The sequence below is a fragment of the Barbus barbus genome (genome assembly GCF_936440315.1).
Source record: "Barbus barbus genome assembly, chromosome: 5".
Lineage (NCBI taxonomy): Eukaryota > Metazoa > Chordata > Actinopteri > Cypriniformes > Cyprinidae > Barbus > Barbus barbus.
Window position 1 is genome coordinate 2,997,479 of NC_136733.1, and position 15,646 is coordinate 3,013,124.

Here is a 15,646-nt window from a genome sequence, read left to right on the forward strand (position 1 = left end):
AAGAAGACGCGCTGAGAGGAAAACCCATAATTTACCTCAAAAGAAGAATAAAAACACAACACGATGCATTGCGCAGCTGGATCCAGTGGAGGATATCACTGTGATGAACAGCCTAAGATTACTTGCATCTGTTGTTATTGTGTTATTGTGACATACCTTGTGCACATTTTACTAGTTAGACTTTTCCCAAACTATAATTCCTGACTACATGAATGAAATCAAGTGAAACATTTTGAAATGTGTCATTTCATTATCTAAATGCTTCACAACACATCTGAGAATAAAATGATTAATTATAATCTTCAATTGAAAGCCATCATTTTAAAACACTTAATAGGCATAAACTGCAAGTTATCAGATCTTTGAAAAAACAACTTTTAAACTGTTAAGCAAACTTTTAAAACAATTTTAGCAAAAACTCATATTAAATGTCACTTTAATCTGTGCTAAATGCTGTGTAGTGTGTAATACAGTCACATTTTCTATATTATATAACATTATAATAATGATAAGTGTAAGGTAAATGGTGTTCCATAGGCATTTAACCTGGAAACAATGTAACATTGAATGCAAACAGAAAATGAATTTACATCTAAAAATAAAATCATGCAAAGAAGGGGCTTTGGTCCACCACTACTGCAACAAAGCGGTGTTGTTCTTTTAAACAAACAATGTTGTCAACTCATTGAGCCCACCTACACTGCGTGGGCACGCTGCAAACTCTCTAAAGCACCTTGTCTCTAAAGTACTAATGAAAAATAACTTTTTCATCAGCGTTTATGATATATGATGCACCTGTGCATCTTGTTCCCTCATTAGCGTCATAAGCACTGATGCTCGGGCTCCCTTATGTACTTATTCTGTTGTGCTGATAATTCCACATTATTAGGTGGGGGAGAACATGAGCCACCGGCTGTTGGTGTTTGGAGCCGAGCATCAGATCATAACCTCACAGAAAGAGCTGCTGTCTCAGGCTGATTCTGTGGCATCCTTGAGGTCTTGTAAAGATTTGACTGTTTGTTTTTGTAGCATCTGATTACCTTCTATTCTATCCGGTCTCTTGTGGAGAAAGACACTGTGCCACTGCATTCAGTTGCGTTTTCAATTCAGTTTCAATTCCATGTGCTTTGGTGGCATGATAACACAGTGCATTCATATTGTAAGTATTTGCTGAAAGCCGTGAACAATGATAAAAGGTGAAAATAATCAAAATAAAATAGAAGACAAAAGTAATAGCGCACCTCTCCACATCATTAACAAATGGTAAAATTAAGAGCTTTAAAAGTGTAAAGGTTTTGAAATCAGCTAAGCCAAAAAAGGGGCCTTAGTAAGCGGTACTAGTAAGTGAAATAGGGAAAATAACAATAATACAAACTGAGGGAACAAGTAATATTAAATTTGTCTTCACTAAATTTCCACATCACAAGCGTAGAGCAAAAAAAAACTATTACATAAAATAAATGAATGTAAAATTAAAAAAACCAGTAAAAAAAAAAAAAAAAAAAAAAGATTATTATTACTTACAATTAAATATTTGCAAATTAATTGCTGCTTGCAAACTGCATATTTTGTCAGAATAAGTCATATTAAAAATGCCTTCACAATTTCTGCATTGCAAGCATAGAGTGAAAAACCTGTTATATAAAATAAATAATTAAATAAATACAAAATTCTATTAAATAATAATATAGAATAAAACAGTATTATTATTAACAATTAAATATTTGCAAATTTAAAATAAAATACTGCTTGCACACTGAATATCTATTTTGTCAGAATAAGTAATATTAAAAATGTCCACAAAATTTCTGCAATATAAGTACAGAGAAAAAAACGCTATCACTTGCAAATTTTGTTAGAGCTTCTTGATTAATTAAATGATTTAATTAATCAATACCGATAAAACAAAATAACAGATGATAACAGCATTTTAGTAATCAATGAATTTACCAAAAAGGTATAAACATTAATTAAACAGCAACAGTTATGAAGGATAAAATAAAGATAAAAAATATGATCTGAAGGTTAGTTTGGCAATAGAAAAACGGGCAAACCAGATCTCCAGTCTTCTTTTCTGTCTTTTATCTCCTTCATTTTTATGTTGCTTTGAACAAGTAATATTAAAAATGTCATCACTAACTTTCTGCACAACAAGCGTACAGCAAAAAAACAAATTACATAAAATTAAGAAATAATATAAAATTTAAGTAAATAATAAAATAAAATGAAAATATTATTATTATTTATAATTAAACATTTGCTAATTAAATGCTGCTTGCAAATTGCAAAATACAGCGATTTTGGAATGATAAAACATTTCATAGCAATAAAACAAAACAAAAGATAAAAGTGAAGCGTTTACATGCTAGCAACTAATAAACGAGTTACCAAAAAAGAATACATTAAAATTAACAAAGCAGCAGAATTTATGAAGGCTAAACTACAGTTGAAAATAAGAACTGAAGGCCATTTAGTGATAGAAAAACGGGGGCAGATCAGATCACTCACTGTCTCCTTTTCTGTCTTTCATCTGCATAATTGATGTTGCTTTCCATCACAAATTTCACCCTTTTGTACAATCTCACTCTCTTTCCTCCAGCACTCCCTATGCTTTCCTTTCTACTCACATATTCCTCCCATCTCTCCTTCTCTCTCTCAGTCAGTGTGGACAGAGATTTACAGTGACAGTTTAATGAATCCAGCATTTCTTAATGCTCAGTGTGTCCTAGTGGCAGGAACGCTGACCGCCCTCCACCCCGCCGAGAGTCTTCCACGTGCATATCACGCTTCATATGCAACTGGGCTGGGTAGCATCTAAATGAATCATAACTCAGGCATATCACTGTTATTAAAGACTTCACAAGCGTCCCCTGAGCTCCTTGAGCCAGTAATGCTCAATAATCGTGTAGCCTCTCACATTAAGCTGTAGCTAAATTTCCTTCCTTAGAAAAACAGTTCCCAAAAAATATTAAGTTTTTCCTCACATGGCAGACTAAATATTGCAAAGTGCAGAGCAGCACTGAAAATATACACACACACACACAAAATGAATGATATGGACATGTCGACAGCATCTAAAAAAATTAAAATATTGACGTATTTACAGCTTTAGAAATAAATCCTTATGAAATCTTATTATCTTTATTTTATTCATATATTTAGCATATTTCTACAGTTAGATTTTACTATATGTAAAATCCAAGAAAAATACACACACAAAATGAAAAATATTTACATTTTCATAGCTTTAGAAACAAATATTTTATTAAATCTTTTATTAAATCTATTATTAATATATTTCTACAGATTTTACTATATAAAATTTTATAATTTATGCAGTATATATACACACTAAATGAACTATATGGGCACACTGACAGCATCTTGAACACGCAAGAAGTTACAGTCATGGCCAAAAATATCAGCACCCTTAGTAAATATGATCAAAGAAGGCTGTGAAAATTAATCTGCATCGTTATTCCTTTTGATCTTTTATTTTTTAAAAAATCACAAAAATCTAACCTTCATTGGATAATAAGAATTTAAAATGGGGGGAAATATCATTATGAAATAAATGTTTTTCTCAAATACACGTTGGACACAATTATTGGCACCCCTAGAAATTCTTATGAGTAAAATATCTCTGAAGTATATTCCCGTTTATATTCACAATTTTGAGCACTTCAGGGTGATTATGAACATGAAATTATCCAGCCATGGCTTCCTGTTTCACAGAAATATGAATAGGAGGGAAAACAAAGCCCAAATTCCCTTAATCATCCATCACAATGAGAAAAACCAAAGAATATATTTCTGATGTGCAGTAAAAGATAATTGAGCTTCACAAATTAGTGAAGTGGCTTTAAGAAAAGAGCTAGAGCAGCGAAAATTCCCATTTCCACCATCAGGGCAATAATTAATAATTTCCAATCAACAGAAAATGTTATGAATCTGCCTGGAAGAGGATGTATGTCTATATCGTCCTAATGCACGGTGAGAAGGAGAGTTTGAGCGGCTAAAGACTCTCCAAGGACCACAGCTGGAGAATTGCAGAAAATAGTTGAGTCTCTGGGTCAGAAAACCTTTAAAACAAATTGTCAAATAGCCCCTACATGTTGTTTGGGAGGGTTTCAAGAAAAATTCTCCTAGCTCATTCAAAAACAATTTGTCTAGTATTTTGTCCATGGGTGTTCTTGCTTAATAATAAATGTTCATCTTTTGATTATTGCTGTTGCCTATAGTAATTCTGTATTTGATTTTTAATGTCAAGACCATTTTAAGCCAGCAATATAATAACTTTTAAACAATAAATTAAACAACCCAGCATGGTGTGTAAAAATATTAACCCAACCAGCTGGTTCAAAATGACCCAGCATGTGTTCTGTCCAATATTTACCCAGCACTGGGTCGCCAAATAACCCAAGTAAGGTTGTTTTTAACCCAGCATTTTTTAGTGTATAAATAATGTGTATTGCTGACATGCATGGTTGCTACATGTAATGCCATATGAAAACTCGTCATATGGATATTATTATACTGTTTGAAAACTTTTGTGTGTGTGTCTATGGTGATGCTCAAATTCACCTTCAACTATAAACTGGTGCTACAAAGATCCCAAAAGGGCTTCATATTTCTTCAGTTAATTGCTGAAATCTAGCATCCAAACGAACATTTCACAAGTGCAAATTGACACTTATTAGAAACTCTAAAAAAAAAAAAAAAAAAAAGAATGAAATTTAAATGAAAGGCATACTAATCAGACACTAAAGAAAACTGATGCAACTTGCACATTATCTAAAGACTTTTTAGTCTTCTTAGTGGAAAGGTTATAATGTTAATATAATTATAATGTTGTTAAAGAAATAAATATAATGTTTGGGGGGGTTTATGTTTTTGTAAGAATTCCCTTTGTTTACCAAGCCTTCATTTATTTGATAAAAATACAGTAAAAAAAAAAAAACAGTAATATTGTGAAATATTATTAGAATTTGAAAAAAAAGTTTTCCATGTCAATATATTTTATATGGAATTTATTCCTGTGATGCAAAGCTAAATTTTTAACATCATAACTCCAGTCTTTAGTGTCACATGATCCTTCAGAAATCATTGAGTTTTCTTGCTTTTTTTAATAAATATATTTTTTGAGATAGGAATCATTTGTATCATCATAAATGTCTTACCTGCCACTACTGAGCAATTTATTGCATACTTGCTAAATAAAAGTATTAATTTATTTTTCAAAATAAAATAGATAATATTATTGACCCCAATCTTTTGAAAAAAAGGAAAAAATACAGTTTCATAGCCAGTAAACAATATTTTTTAAAGTTAGTGTTATGCAGCTTATCCATCCTTTGATCCCCCTTCATTGTAAATGCATTGAAAAAGGCACTATTTCTTTTCTATCAGATCACCAAAAAAAAACAAGATAATCTCAGGGCAAAATCCAACTTAAAAGACTACGTAGACAATGATAAATAGTTCTTTGCAATGATTTTGCAGTCACAAGAGTCACCTTACATCTACAAACCGTCAGCTAATGAGACATGATTCAGCAATCTCTCTGTTTAATTGAAAAAGCAATCAGTGTTACATTTTTAACCCGGCGCTCAAGGCAAACATCTTGGCCATTGTATTGCGTCTCCTTTATTGCCTAAGAAAGCAATATCACAGTCAAAAGTGCTGATTCAAATAGCAGACACTAGACCTGAACCAAATCTTCAATTCAGATTTGTTTTGAGAAGAACAAAAGCTCTCCTGAGAGCTGCCAAAGATGATGTACAACGTGCTAAAACTTTTACAGCCACTGAGATGGTTCTTATGACAATGAGATCTTATTATCTATATGCAAAATAATTCTGCAGAGAAACCACCTCTGCCAGCTTAAACTCTACAGCACAAAGAAACTCTTAGCAACACCTACTCACACTCATGCGTGAGAGCGAATTTGCATAACAAAGGCCGTGGAAATGGGGAACGCTAGAAACGGAGAAATAAGAAACAAACGCCCCTCATAGTGACTAGGGAGGTTGCGTTTAATGCTGAAAGGATGCTGGAAGCGCTAATCAAACTTTTTTGTTTGTTTACCTGATTATTTCAGTTTTCCGTGGCACTAAACGACGTCAACATGAATCGAATGTGTCCATCACGAACGAGAAAAATAGGATTTGGTCACCCGGTGTCACATTTCAAAGAACCTCATTACTAAAGTATTTTTGGAAGCTTCTCTTTTCATTTCATTAAGATCGCTAGTCTTGCCAGCGTGAGCAGCAGATGTCATCAGTGCGACCCAGCGGAGGAGATGATGGGAAATGTCTTGAAGAAATGCTCTGGGTTCAGTGCAAACTGAGGTGTATTGACAGCATCCATGCATCTATGTTTACAGTAACAGATTTACAAGTCTATGATGCAGGGCATTACGGAGGGTTTATAGGTCCAGCAAAATAGCTTACTGAATGCTTTCTTTCCTATGTTGACATGCAATAACCTTTTTTTTTTTTTTTTTAAACTGTATATTTTTATTTAGCAAGGACTCCTTAAAGTGATCAAAATTGACAGTAAATAGCTTGTAATAACATTTAACTTATTTTATTGTTTTTTTTTTTTTTTTTTTTTTTAAATGCAGCCTTGGTGAGCATAAGAGATGCATTTTAAAAACATTAAAAAAATCTTACCAATCCAAAACTTTTGAGATGAGCCATGGATGAACTTCTTGTTACGAATATCCAGTATTATTTCTATAAATGTAGTATGCTCCATGTAACAGTATTTTGTCTCTTTGTTTAGTGTTCCTGATGCAATCCGCACAAAACAGCCACCATAATGCATTCTGCTTCCAAAAAGGAATGGATTAAACTTATTTAATGAGAAAACACACCATAGACATTAATAAATTCCCATTATTAAATAGAATTGGTGCTCAGAATTTTCGATGGCAGACTTCAAACTTTTAACTTTAAAGCTGGAATACACTTCACAACTTTTAAAATCTGAACAGATTTTACAACGCTAGGCATCATACCGACTTTTCTAAATGGTTACAGAGGAAAATCTGGGCATCACACACAAAATGACTGAGGATCACACATTACCAGACTTTCAAGTGAACCAGCTACTGTAAATCAGGGTAAATGTAGTGTATTCCAGCCTTTATTCTCCATGAAATCTTAAATCTTTGGTTATAACCTCTGTTTTGGAGCGAGAAAGAAAGAATGCTGTTTCAGAGTTGGAGGAAGTTACTGCAACCTGTTGAAAGATTATGAAGACAAACATGTTTTACTTTGAAATAACCTGCACAATGAATCATACACAATACGGATGTGTACTGAACGTGTAAGGAAGAAAATAAGGTCCATTTTGATTTCAAGTGGACTTTAAGTTCTGTCAAACCTGGAATATTCCCTTTCATAAAATTTCCTGTCTGCAGAAGTAATCAGTTGTCAGCCAAGGTCATGATTATGTGCACAGGATTGATGGTGGCACCGCACACGTATTTTGTGTGTTTATGTGCTGCAAGAATTATAGAGGGAGAAGGAGGAAGTGTGAACCAGTCGAACTAACACTCATTTATATCAGCTACCTCTCAGAAAACACCTACACAGTGCAGAAAAACTATAGAGAGAAAACAACTTATTAAAGACCTGACAGGCGGCTGTAAAACTGAAAGCATGCATCCAAGTGAGACTTGGATAGTTTGCGGTAGCAGTGTCACTTTGTGATAATGCTTATTGAGCTTAAGTTGAAAAAACAACATGGAAACCCACATCGAACACAGAACGGACAAAACACAACAAAACTAAACAAAAGAAGCAGTCTGTGTAGCCTCATATCCTGTAAAGGCTTGTACACACGAAGAACAATAACTATAAAGATAAATATAATAATTATATAAGCATCCACGGCAACGTACAATATCACTCTGTTTATTAGAAGCACATGCTGCTGTTTCATCATCTGGCTTTAGCCCGATTCACAACGGTTATCTTATAATAATGTTTTCTAATTTGAGAGGTTTTCAAACAGAGATGGCGACAAAGAGGCAAAACTTATGGTCTGCAGCTTTAAAGTCGAATGGATTCTGATTGGCTGACAATATTTTTAATCATTCATCCGCTGGAAAAAATCATTCTAAAAGTGATTCCAACGATATTGATTAACTGTGAACCTGTCATTCCTGTGTCTTGTGTTTCCCCTCCTCTCGTGCCCATATTTGGTTAGTTCCTGTTCCTGTCCTCGATTTGCTTATCAGTTTATTAGTCCCCAGCCGTGTGTTATTAATTATCTAGTTTATCCTCGTTTAGTCTCCCTTACTTAAGCCCTGTGTTTCCCTGTCTCTGGTGTCCGGTCTTGTATGTCATTCTGTGTTTCCAGCGTTCCCTATGTTGGGATTAATAAAATCTATGTTATTTGAAGAGTTCCTCGCCTCCTCGTTCCCTTGCTCCAGAGTATTGTGACAGAACCACACTGGCTTTTACATCTTTATTGTTATTGATATAGTTATCATCGTATGAACGAGCCTTTAATACCGAACTACTTAAATTCATGAAAATAGATGTGTGCACAGAGACTGACAATTTTTTTCTACTCAACAGCTACTTACTTGTTTACAGACACCAGTGTTATTTTAATAGCGAGATAATATTTACTATTTTTTAAGTTTATATACGTATATTTCCTGTTTTCATTTTTAAATTTAGTTGATTTTGTTGTGTTTTTATCATTTTTATTAGTTTTTGTTGTTTTAAAATAATGTCTATATTCATTTGATTTCATCTGAAATAAAATAAGCTTTTTATATTATATTTTTATATTTTGATTACATTTTTTATATTATCAAGTTTTAGTATTTTTGTTGTGCTTGTCATTTTCATTATATGTCTACATATTTGTTTTATTAATTTTTTTTTTATTTCATTTTTTATTTTTTATTTTAGGTTTATTTAGTAAATCAATTGAGCTAAATAATAATGAGAAATGTTACCTTGCCAACTGTTTTTTTTTTTTCAGTTAAAGTAATTTCAAGTAATGAAAATGTATTTTTATGGTTTTAGTTTTATTGTTAACTATAATAACCCTCACAGACACACTGCTGATTTACAGTCACTAAGGATCAGTTGTCAGAAAGCCGAGTTTACATTTACATTTACATTTATTCATTTAGCTGACGCTTTTATCCAAAGCGACTTACAATTGCTATATATGACAGAGGTCGCACGCCTCTGGAGCAACTAGGGGTTAAGTGTCTTGCTCAGGGACACATTATTGTCTCACAGTGGATTCGAACCCGGGTCTCTCACACCAAAGGCATGTGTCTTATCCACTGCGCCATCACCACCCAGTTTATGCACCACAACATGATTGATAAACTAATAAATCCCAACGAAACAGCATTACTGTAGCCAAATTCCCTAAATGACAATTTAAAGCAATAATGTTTATTAGGAAATGCACAAGCTATTTCTTCAGCAGTCTTCTCACCCAGTGCAGTTTGTCTGTTGTGTATTAATGTGCCATGTCATCACATTTTAACAAATGCATGAAGTTACATAATCCATAAACACTGCCTGGTTGAATCAGGATTTGGCCCATTTTTCATGAAGTTAAACTACTGATGCATGATATTGTCTCGCTGACTGATTGTCGTGGGGATCTCAAGGGTTTATTCACAGGTTATTCAGCTGTAAGCTGTAAATTCTGTAGTGCTGTTGTCAAACTGGAATGGAGATGGTTACTAACTTAACCAGCAAGGATAACAAGCTGTACCAGCTGTATATTACATAATCATCGCAGAATCTCTAAAAATTTAGTGTAAAAAAAAATTTAAGAGATATAAAATCTTAAATTAGATAATTATTTTTTTCCTTTTAGTGCTGCCCCGGGAAAGCTGATCTAAATTACATATATTTAAAAATATTACACAAGACAAAAATTTAAATTTGCACAAATTATCCTGTTTAAATATAAAAATACACCCTAATGCTGCCTCTCTGAGCCTCAGCGATTGCTTGCAGTCTTTTGTGGTAGTTGTGAATGAGTCCCTCAGATATCTGGAGTGGCCAAGTTGGATCTCGCCATAATTGAGCCACTATGGCTGAGATTTTGAATGTGAAGAGCATGCTGGGAAACCAACAAAAATACAGGATTTTTGTCAAGAACAGTGGGCAGCTTCACCGCTCAGGAGAAACAGGGACTAATGCACAATCATTACAAAAGAACAAACAGTCACTGATGCTCAAGGAGGAAACACACAATATTAACAAACAACGGTGTTTGAGGATTATTTTTATAAATTAATTTATTGTGTCCTGTGAAATATGTTTTGCCAAGTAGGTTTATTAGAGCAGTACTAAATAAAAAAAAGATAATAAGATAATCTTGTAGATTTATTTATGAGAAAATCTAGGAGGCAAACTGCAAGAACTAAACCAGCACCAGTGTCATTATTGTTAAAAGTATTAAAAATACTAAAAGTATTATTAGAAGTAAAGTATTAGATTTCAAAAATGATAAAAAATATAGTTAATTCTAAATAAAAATATAAAAAAACTAATAAAATGACAAAAAAATAATAAAACTATTAATACAAAAATTCCAACAGAAAATCCAAACTGCTACATAATAATTCAAATTATTAATAACTACTGTAATAAAAGAAAACATTATTAAAATAAAACTGACCAGCATCTGGTCTCAAAGCCTGAAAAGTGCTCAAATCCCTTCTAAAACCATCAAATGCACATCAAACACACACACACGCATAAAAACAGCCAATTCACAAGCATCACGAGAGCATCTTCTGAATGTCACTCTAGCATCCGTCTGGAAACATCTCAGTGCTGTACTGCATCCAGAGCAGAGGCTCCAGGTGAAAACCAGCACATGAGATCTCCTTGATGTGCATGTGTTAACAGGAACAGATCTGTCACTCAGCAGGACTGCAGTACCGTTAAAGATTGAGGATGAAAATATCATGCATGAATAATAAAAAGTGATCAGACCTATGTCACAACAGTGCCATTAATTAGAAATGAAACGATGAGAAGCACTCCAGATGGACATTTAAAATGCACATTTCACTGTGACTAAGCCTGGAACAAATAAACGCTGCCTCATTGACAAATCGCCACATTTAATTGAAAGGAAGGTGTTCAAATCCTTTTAACAGATCCTTCAATTCAGTTGCTGCCTTAAATTTTTAAGTATAATCAAATTGCCTGTATGTCATAACAAATGTCATAACAAATGAAGTTGAAACTTGTTTTAAATGATTTTGATGAGTTATGACTTATATGATCAATAAATCAAGGTATCGTAAGCTTTTATACAGCATTATAATGATGAAAAATAGATAATAATATATAAAAAGACATCTTTCAAAATGCTGCTTAAAAAATCTAAATATTTTTAGATGTTTGTCCTGCAAAACAAGATAAAATCTTTCATTAAAGGTGTCATCGGATGCCCCCTTGTTGATATGATTCTTTATGGTATTCTTAATGAAAAGTCTATAACATACTTTGGTTAAAATTTCTCAATGGTAGTGTACAAAATACATTCTTTACCCTGCAAAAATCAGCTCTGTTTTCAGCACGCTGTTATAGTCAATGTTTCTTTAAATCCTAGTGAGCTCTGCTGACTCCGCCCCTCTCTTCCGTGGAGTGACGAGCAGACCATAGATATGTGTAGATTCCCTATTTGACCGCTCCAGATACGTTGACGCGTAAGCCATCTCGCATTCACCATAATAATCAATGAATATTCAAAAATATACAAGCGTATAACTTGCTGTTGTAGAAGCATACAGTCAATTCACTCAAAGATTCGCAGACCGTTCCAAAAATGGCGGATGGCTTACAAATCGTGGCCCATGAAACAGTCGATAATGGTATATATATCTATGAAGCATACTAAACTTCAGCCACGAAACTGGCTAACCAGCACATTATTAGGTAAGGCGATATGCAAAGATTGATTAAAAACCCTTATACTCACTTCTTCTGTAGATAAAGCTGGATCACGAATAATTCGGGTGAATATAGATGCATTTTTGTAGATCGGGGATCGGCGCATTCACTTCAAAGCGAAAGTAACATTAATCCTCTGCGTCTTCAGCGGCTCAGATGTCAGGAGTAAATGATGACTGCTATATTCATTATTACATCCAACAACTGAACACTTCAATCGCTTAATCGGAGACATCTTGTCTTCCCCTGCACTGGAGACGGGCAGCTCTCAGCTCACTCAGGGCGGGACTAAGGTAAGACGGCCTTGTCAATCAACTCTCGTGGGAGGGGCCTGTACAGAACTACATCATTCTGACAGGAACCTCAGAACAGCCTGATTTGAGAAAGAGGTTTTTAAAATAGGGATTAAAAAAAAAAAAAAAACACTTGGTGGATTTTTATAATTGTAGGACGGATGTGTACACACGCATTTATGTTCAAACAATTTGAAAAGTGAATTTTGCATTTAATAAAGCTTTTTGGACATGAAGGTGTAGTTACGCCATCTACCAGCAGGGGTTAACTGGACCATGCTAACCAGTCAAACCCTGACCATTTGGTTCAATGTCTGTTTACGTATCTTTACTGTTTTGATTGGTGGGATTAGATGAACATACTCTTCCCAAATGCTTCATTTGGCAGGTCCTAAATCGTGTTGGTTCCACCCACTGAGCCAATAACGACCTGCGTCCAGCACGTGCTGAGCCCAGCTGGCTAATTGCTGGGAATCTTGTGTAAAAAGGACCATAATCAACTCTAAACTATCAACTCCAGATCCTATTCATACGAGGACCCTAGAGTGAAAATCCACTGTTTTGGCTGAATCAACAAGCGTGGAAGCGATGAAACACAGCGAAAGAGATAATTGGGGTGGAAGGTTTGAGGAGGATAAGGAAGGTTAAGTGTCTGGTTGGAAGCCAAAAGTGCATCCGGAGCGCTGATGTGATGTGATCTCCTGGAGAAAGCAACTAGACGGCGAGATGCGAGTGAATGCGGAGCGGGAGTGACACAGCGGACAGAAAGTGAATGAGTGACACAAACAGCGTCTGACAGCACATGCATTACACCGGCTTCATGGTTAATGGAGAACCTAGTTTGTGAATCTCAATGCTGTTTATAGATTCTCAGCAGCAGGTTTTTGGAAGCACAACGTGAAGATTAAACATCTACATGAACGGTCCAAAATTACAGTCAGCATGAAATCGGCATTAACCCCATTATTTTTTTTAATGCCTTAAAGCGTCCAGGTCTTGTTGTGCACGATTCACTGGTGCATGTTAATGCGAATAAATTCATGTTTGTCTTTGTAATGTTTCATCAAAATATAAGAGCATTCCTTCTTTCTGAGTTGTCTTTCCTTTTCGGATGACATCATAAATGTTCGACCCTTGCCCTCCAATCAGCTGACTCCATTTGGGTATGCCACGCCCACTTTCCAGTCAATTCCCAATGGATATAAAATCAAGTCGGGCAAACTTTACGCATAATTTATGGTTAGTTTGTACAGAGCCCTTTATGAGACATGGTGGTGGGAAAAATTTGGGGTGGGAGGAAAAAATATTTTTCAAATGTTCTGCGTTCTCTCGCAAAACCAGTTGAGTTCGGATAAACTCTTCCCGTTTACTCTACAGCTTGCATTGTTTCATACAGCTCCTTATGTTCACAATGGAGCTGTTCATAGAGTTTTATTTTGAACTTGGACAAAAATAAAGAAATACAGTCAGTGCTTAGTTCAAGGCACGGTTTTGGGACATTCTACGCTTAATGTGGCTTAATGTTTTAAAACAGTGACATTGGAGGACCAAATTTCATAATAATAAAAGCTGATAAAATTATTAGGCTAATATTAATAACCTTATTAATAATATTACTAAGCAGAATAGCCCAGAATATGAACGCAACACCCTGCTATATTTCTGACATAAGCAACTCTCGTCGGTTTCACCAAGAGACTAGCTAATGAATGATGCAGAGAATGACTTGGATGTGGAAAAACCACTGAACAATTTGTTAATGTTTTTGAAAGAATCCTTTACATCTCACAAAGGCTGCATTTATTTAATCAAAAATACAGTAAAACCAGAAATATTGTGAAATAATATTACCATTTAAACTAACACTTTTCTATTTGAAAATGAATTTTATTCCTGTGATGCAAAGATGAATTTTCAGCATCATTACTCCAGTCTTCAGTGTCACATGATCCTTCAGAAATCATTCTAATATACTGATTTGCTCAAGAAAGATTTATTATTATCAATGGTTTTACTGTGTTGAAAACATCTGTGCTGCTTCATATTTTGGGGGGAACCCCTAATTCAGGATTCTTTGATTAATAGATGTTTTAAAAGAATAGCATTTATTTGAAATGGAAAATTTTTGTAACCATTTAAATTTTTACTGTTGCTTTTAAACCATTTAATGCATCCTTTCTAAATAAAAGTATTAATTTAAAAATAATAAAAATCTTACTGAGCCCAAACTTTTGAATGGTACGTAAAGCAAAAAATACAGTTTCAAGGCCAGTAAACAATATTTATAGACAGGTAATTGCCTCAATTTGCCTGTCACTGTCTTAAAGAAGACCACTTTGCACATCTGACCGGTCTGGTGTTAAAGACTTTTACATTTAAAGTAAAGGCATCTGTGTACCCAAACCAACGACCACAATCGACCAGCTCCCCACAACACAAGGTTGTGAATCTGCAATGACCTCTACAGTTCTCAGCGTTGCACTTTCATTCTATTATTCACAACACACACACACACACACTGACTCACACTGTCCTTTGAATTCAGGGTGAAGTGCTTTGGTACCTGGCGAATTTAGTATAACTGAACACCAGTTTATCTCAAAGCAGCCCGACTTTCATGGCGTTTCTCGTCTGACCCAACAGAACTATTTGAAAAACTGCATGTGCTTTCATGATTATTATAGTTTGTGTCAGCATGAATGCAATGAAGCTGTGCATGAATTGACTGTGTGTCTGTCTGTGTGTGTGTGTGTGTGTGTGTGTGTGTGTGTGTGTGTGTGTGTGTGTGTGTGTGTGTGTGTGTGTGTGTGTGTGTGTGTGTGTGTGTGTGTGTGTGTGTGTGAAGGCTGAGGAACTGACTGTGCTGTTTTGTCTTCTCATTCGTGCGATCTCATCATTTTGGTAGAGCACAGCTGCTCAGATCCAGCCGGATCATCTCTTAAGGCTTGCGTTTTGACTTTTGCACATGAGGACAACCCAAACATAAACCTCTTTCCCCTTTGGAAACTAAATCTGACCAATCCATGCAATGAAACTGTCCTTGATACAACAAGCGAAAGTTACTCACCAGAAACTTCCCATTCGATCTGAGCACGAGTGCATGAGATTCAAAACTGTCCTTTTCAGAAGCGCTGGAAACTAAAAAGAGATCTTGTTGTCGTCTTCAGGAAGCTTCTGTGATGCTCAGGTTTCTCAATCCCATCCTGCTCATTCCGTAACATCTTCTTTCCTCCGTCTTACTGTCCTCTTTTCCATGCCAGAGTCTCTTCTCGATGTCTCGGTCGTGATCAGTGCTGCATGGAGCATCGTGTGCCTCTTTCCGGTGTGTGTGCGGATCCCATCTGTCCCTCTCTGAACGTCAACTCTGGTGTCTGAGCTCAGAGCCAGTGT

The 15,646-nt window shown here is 35.0% G+C and overlaps 1 protein-coding gene across 2 annotated transcripts in view; it reads right to left on the reverse strand.

Annotated features, from left to right (window-relative positions):
- Nucleotides 1–15,646, reverse strand: part of LOC306869857 (uncharacterized protein) — a 96,238-nt gene extending 80,592 nt beyond the window's left edge. Inside the window, exon 1 of one of the 2 annotated variants that reach the window (XM_079416782.1) lies at nucleotides 15,324–15,582. The gene's annotated coding sequence lies outside the window, so the exon portion shown is untranslated. Of the gene's footprint in view, nucleotides 1–15,323 lie in introns of both variants that reach the window. The other variant, XM_079416783.1, reaches the window with a different exon arrangement.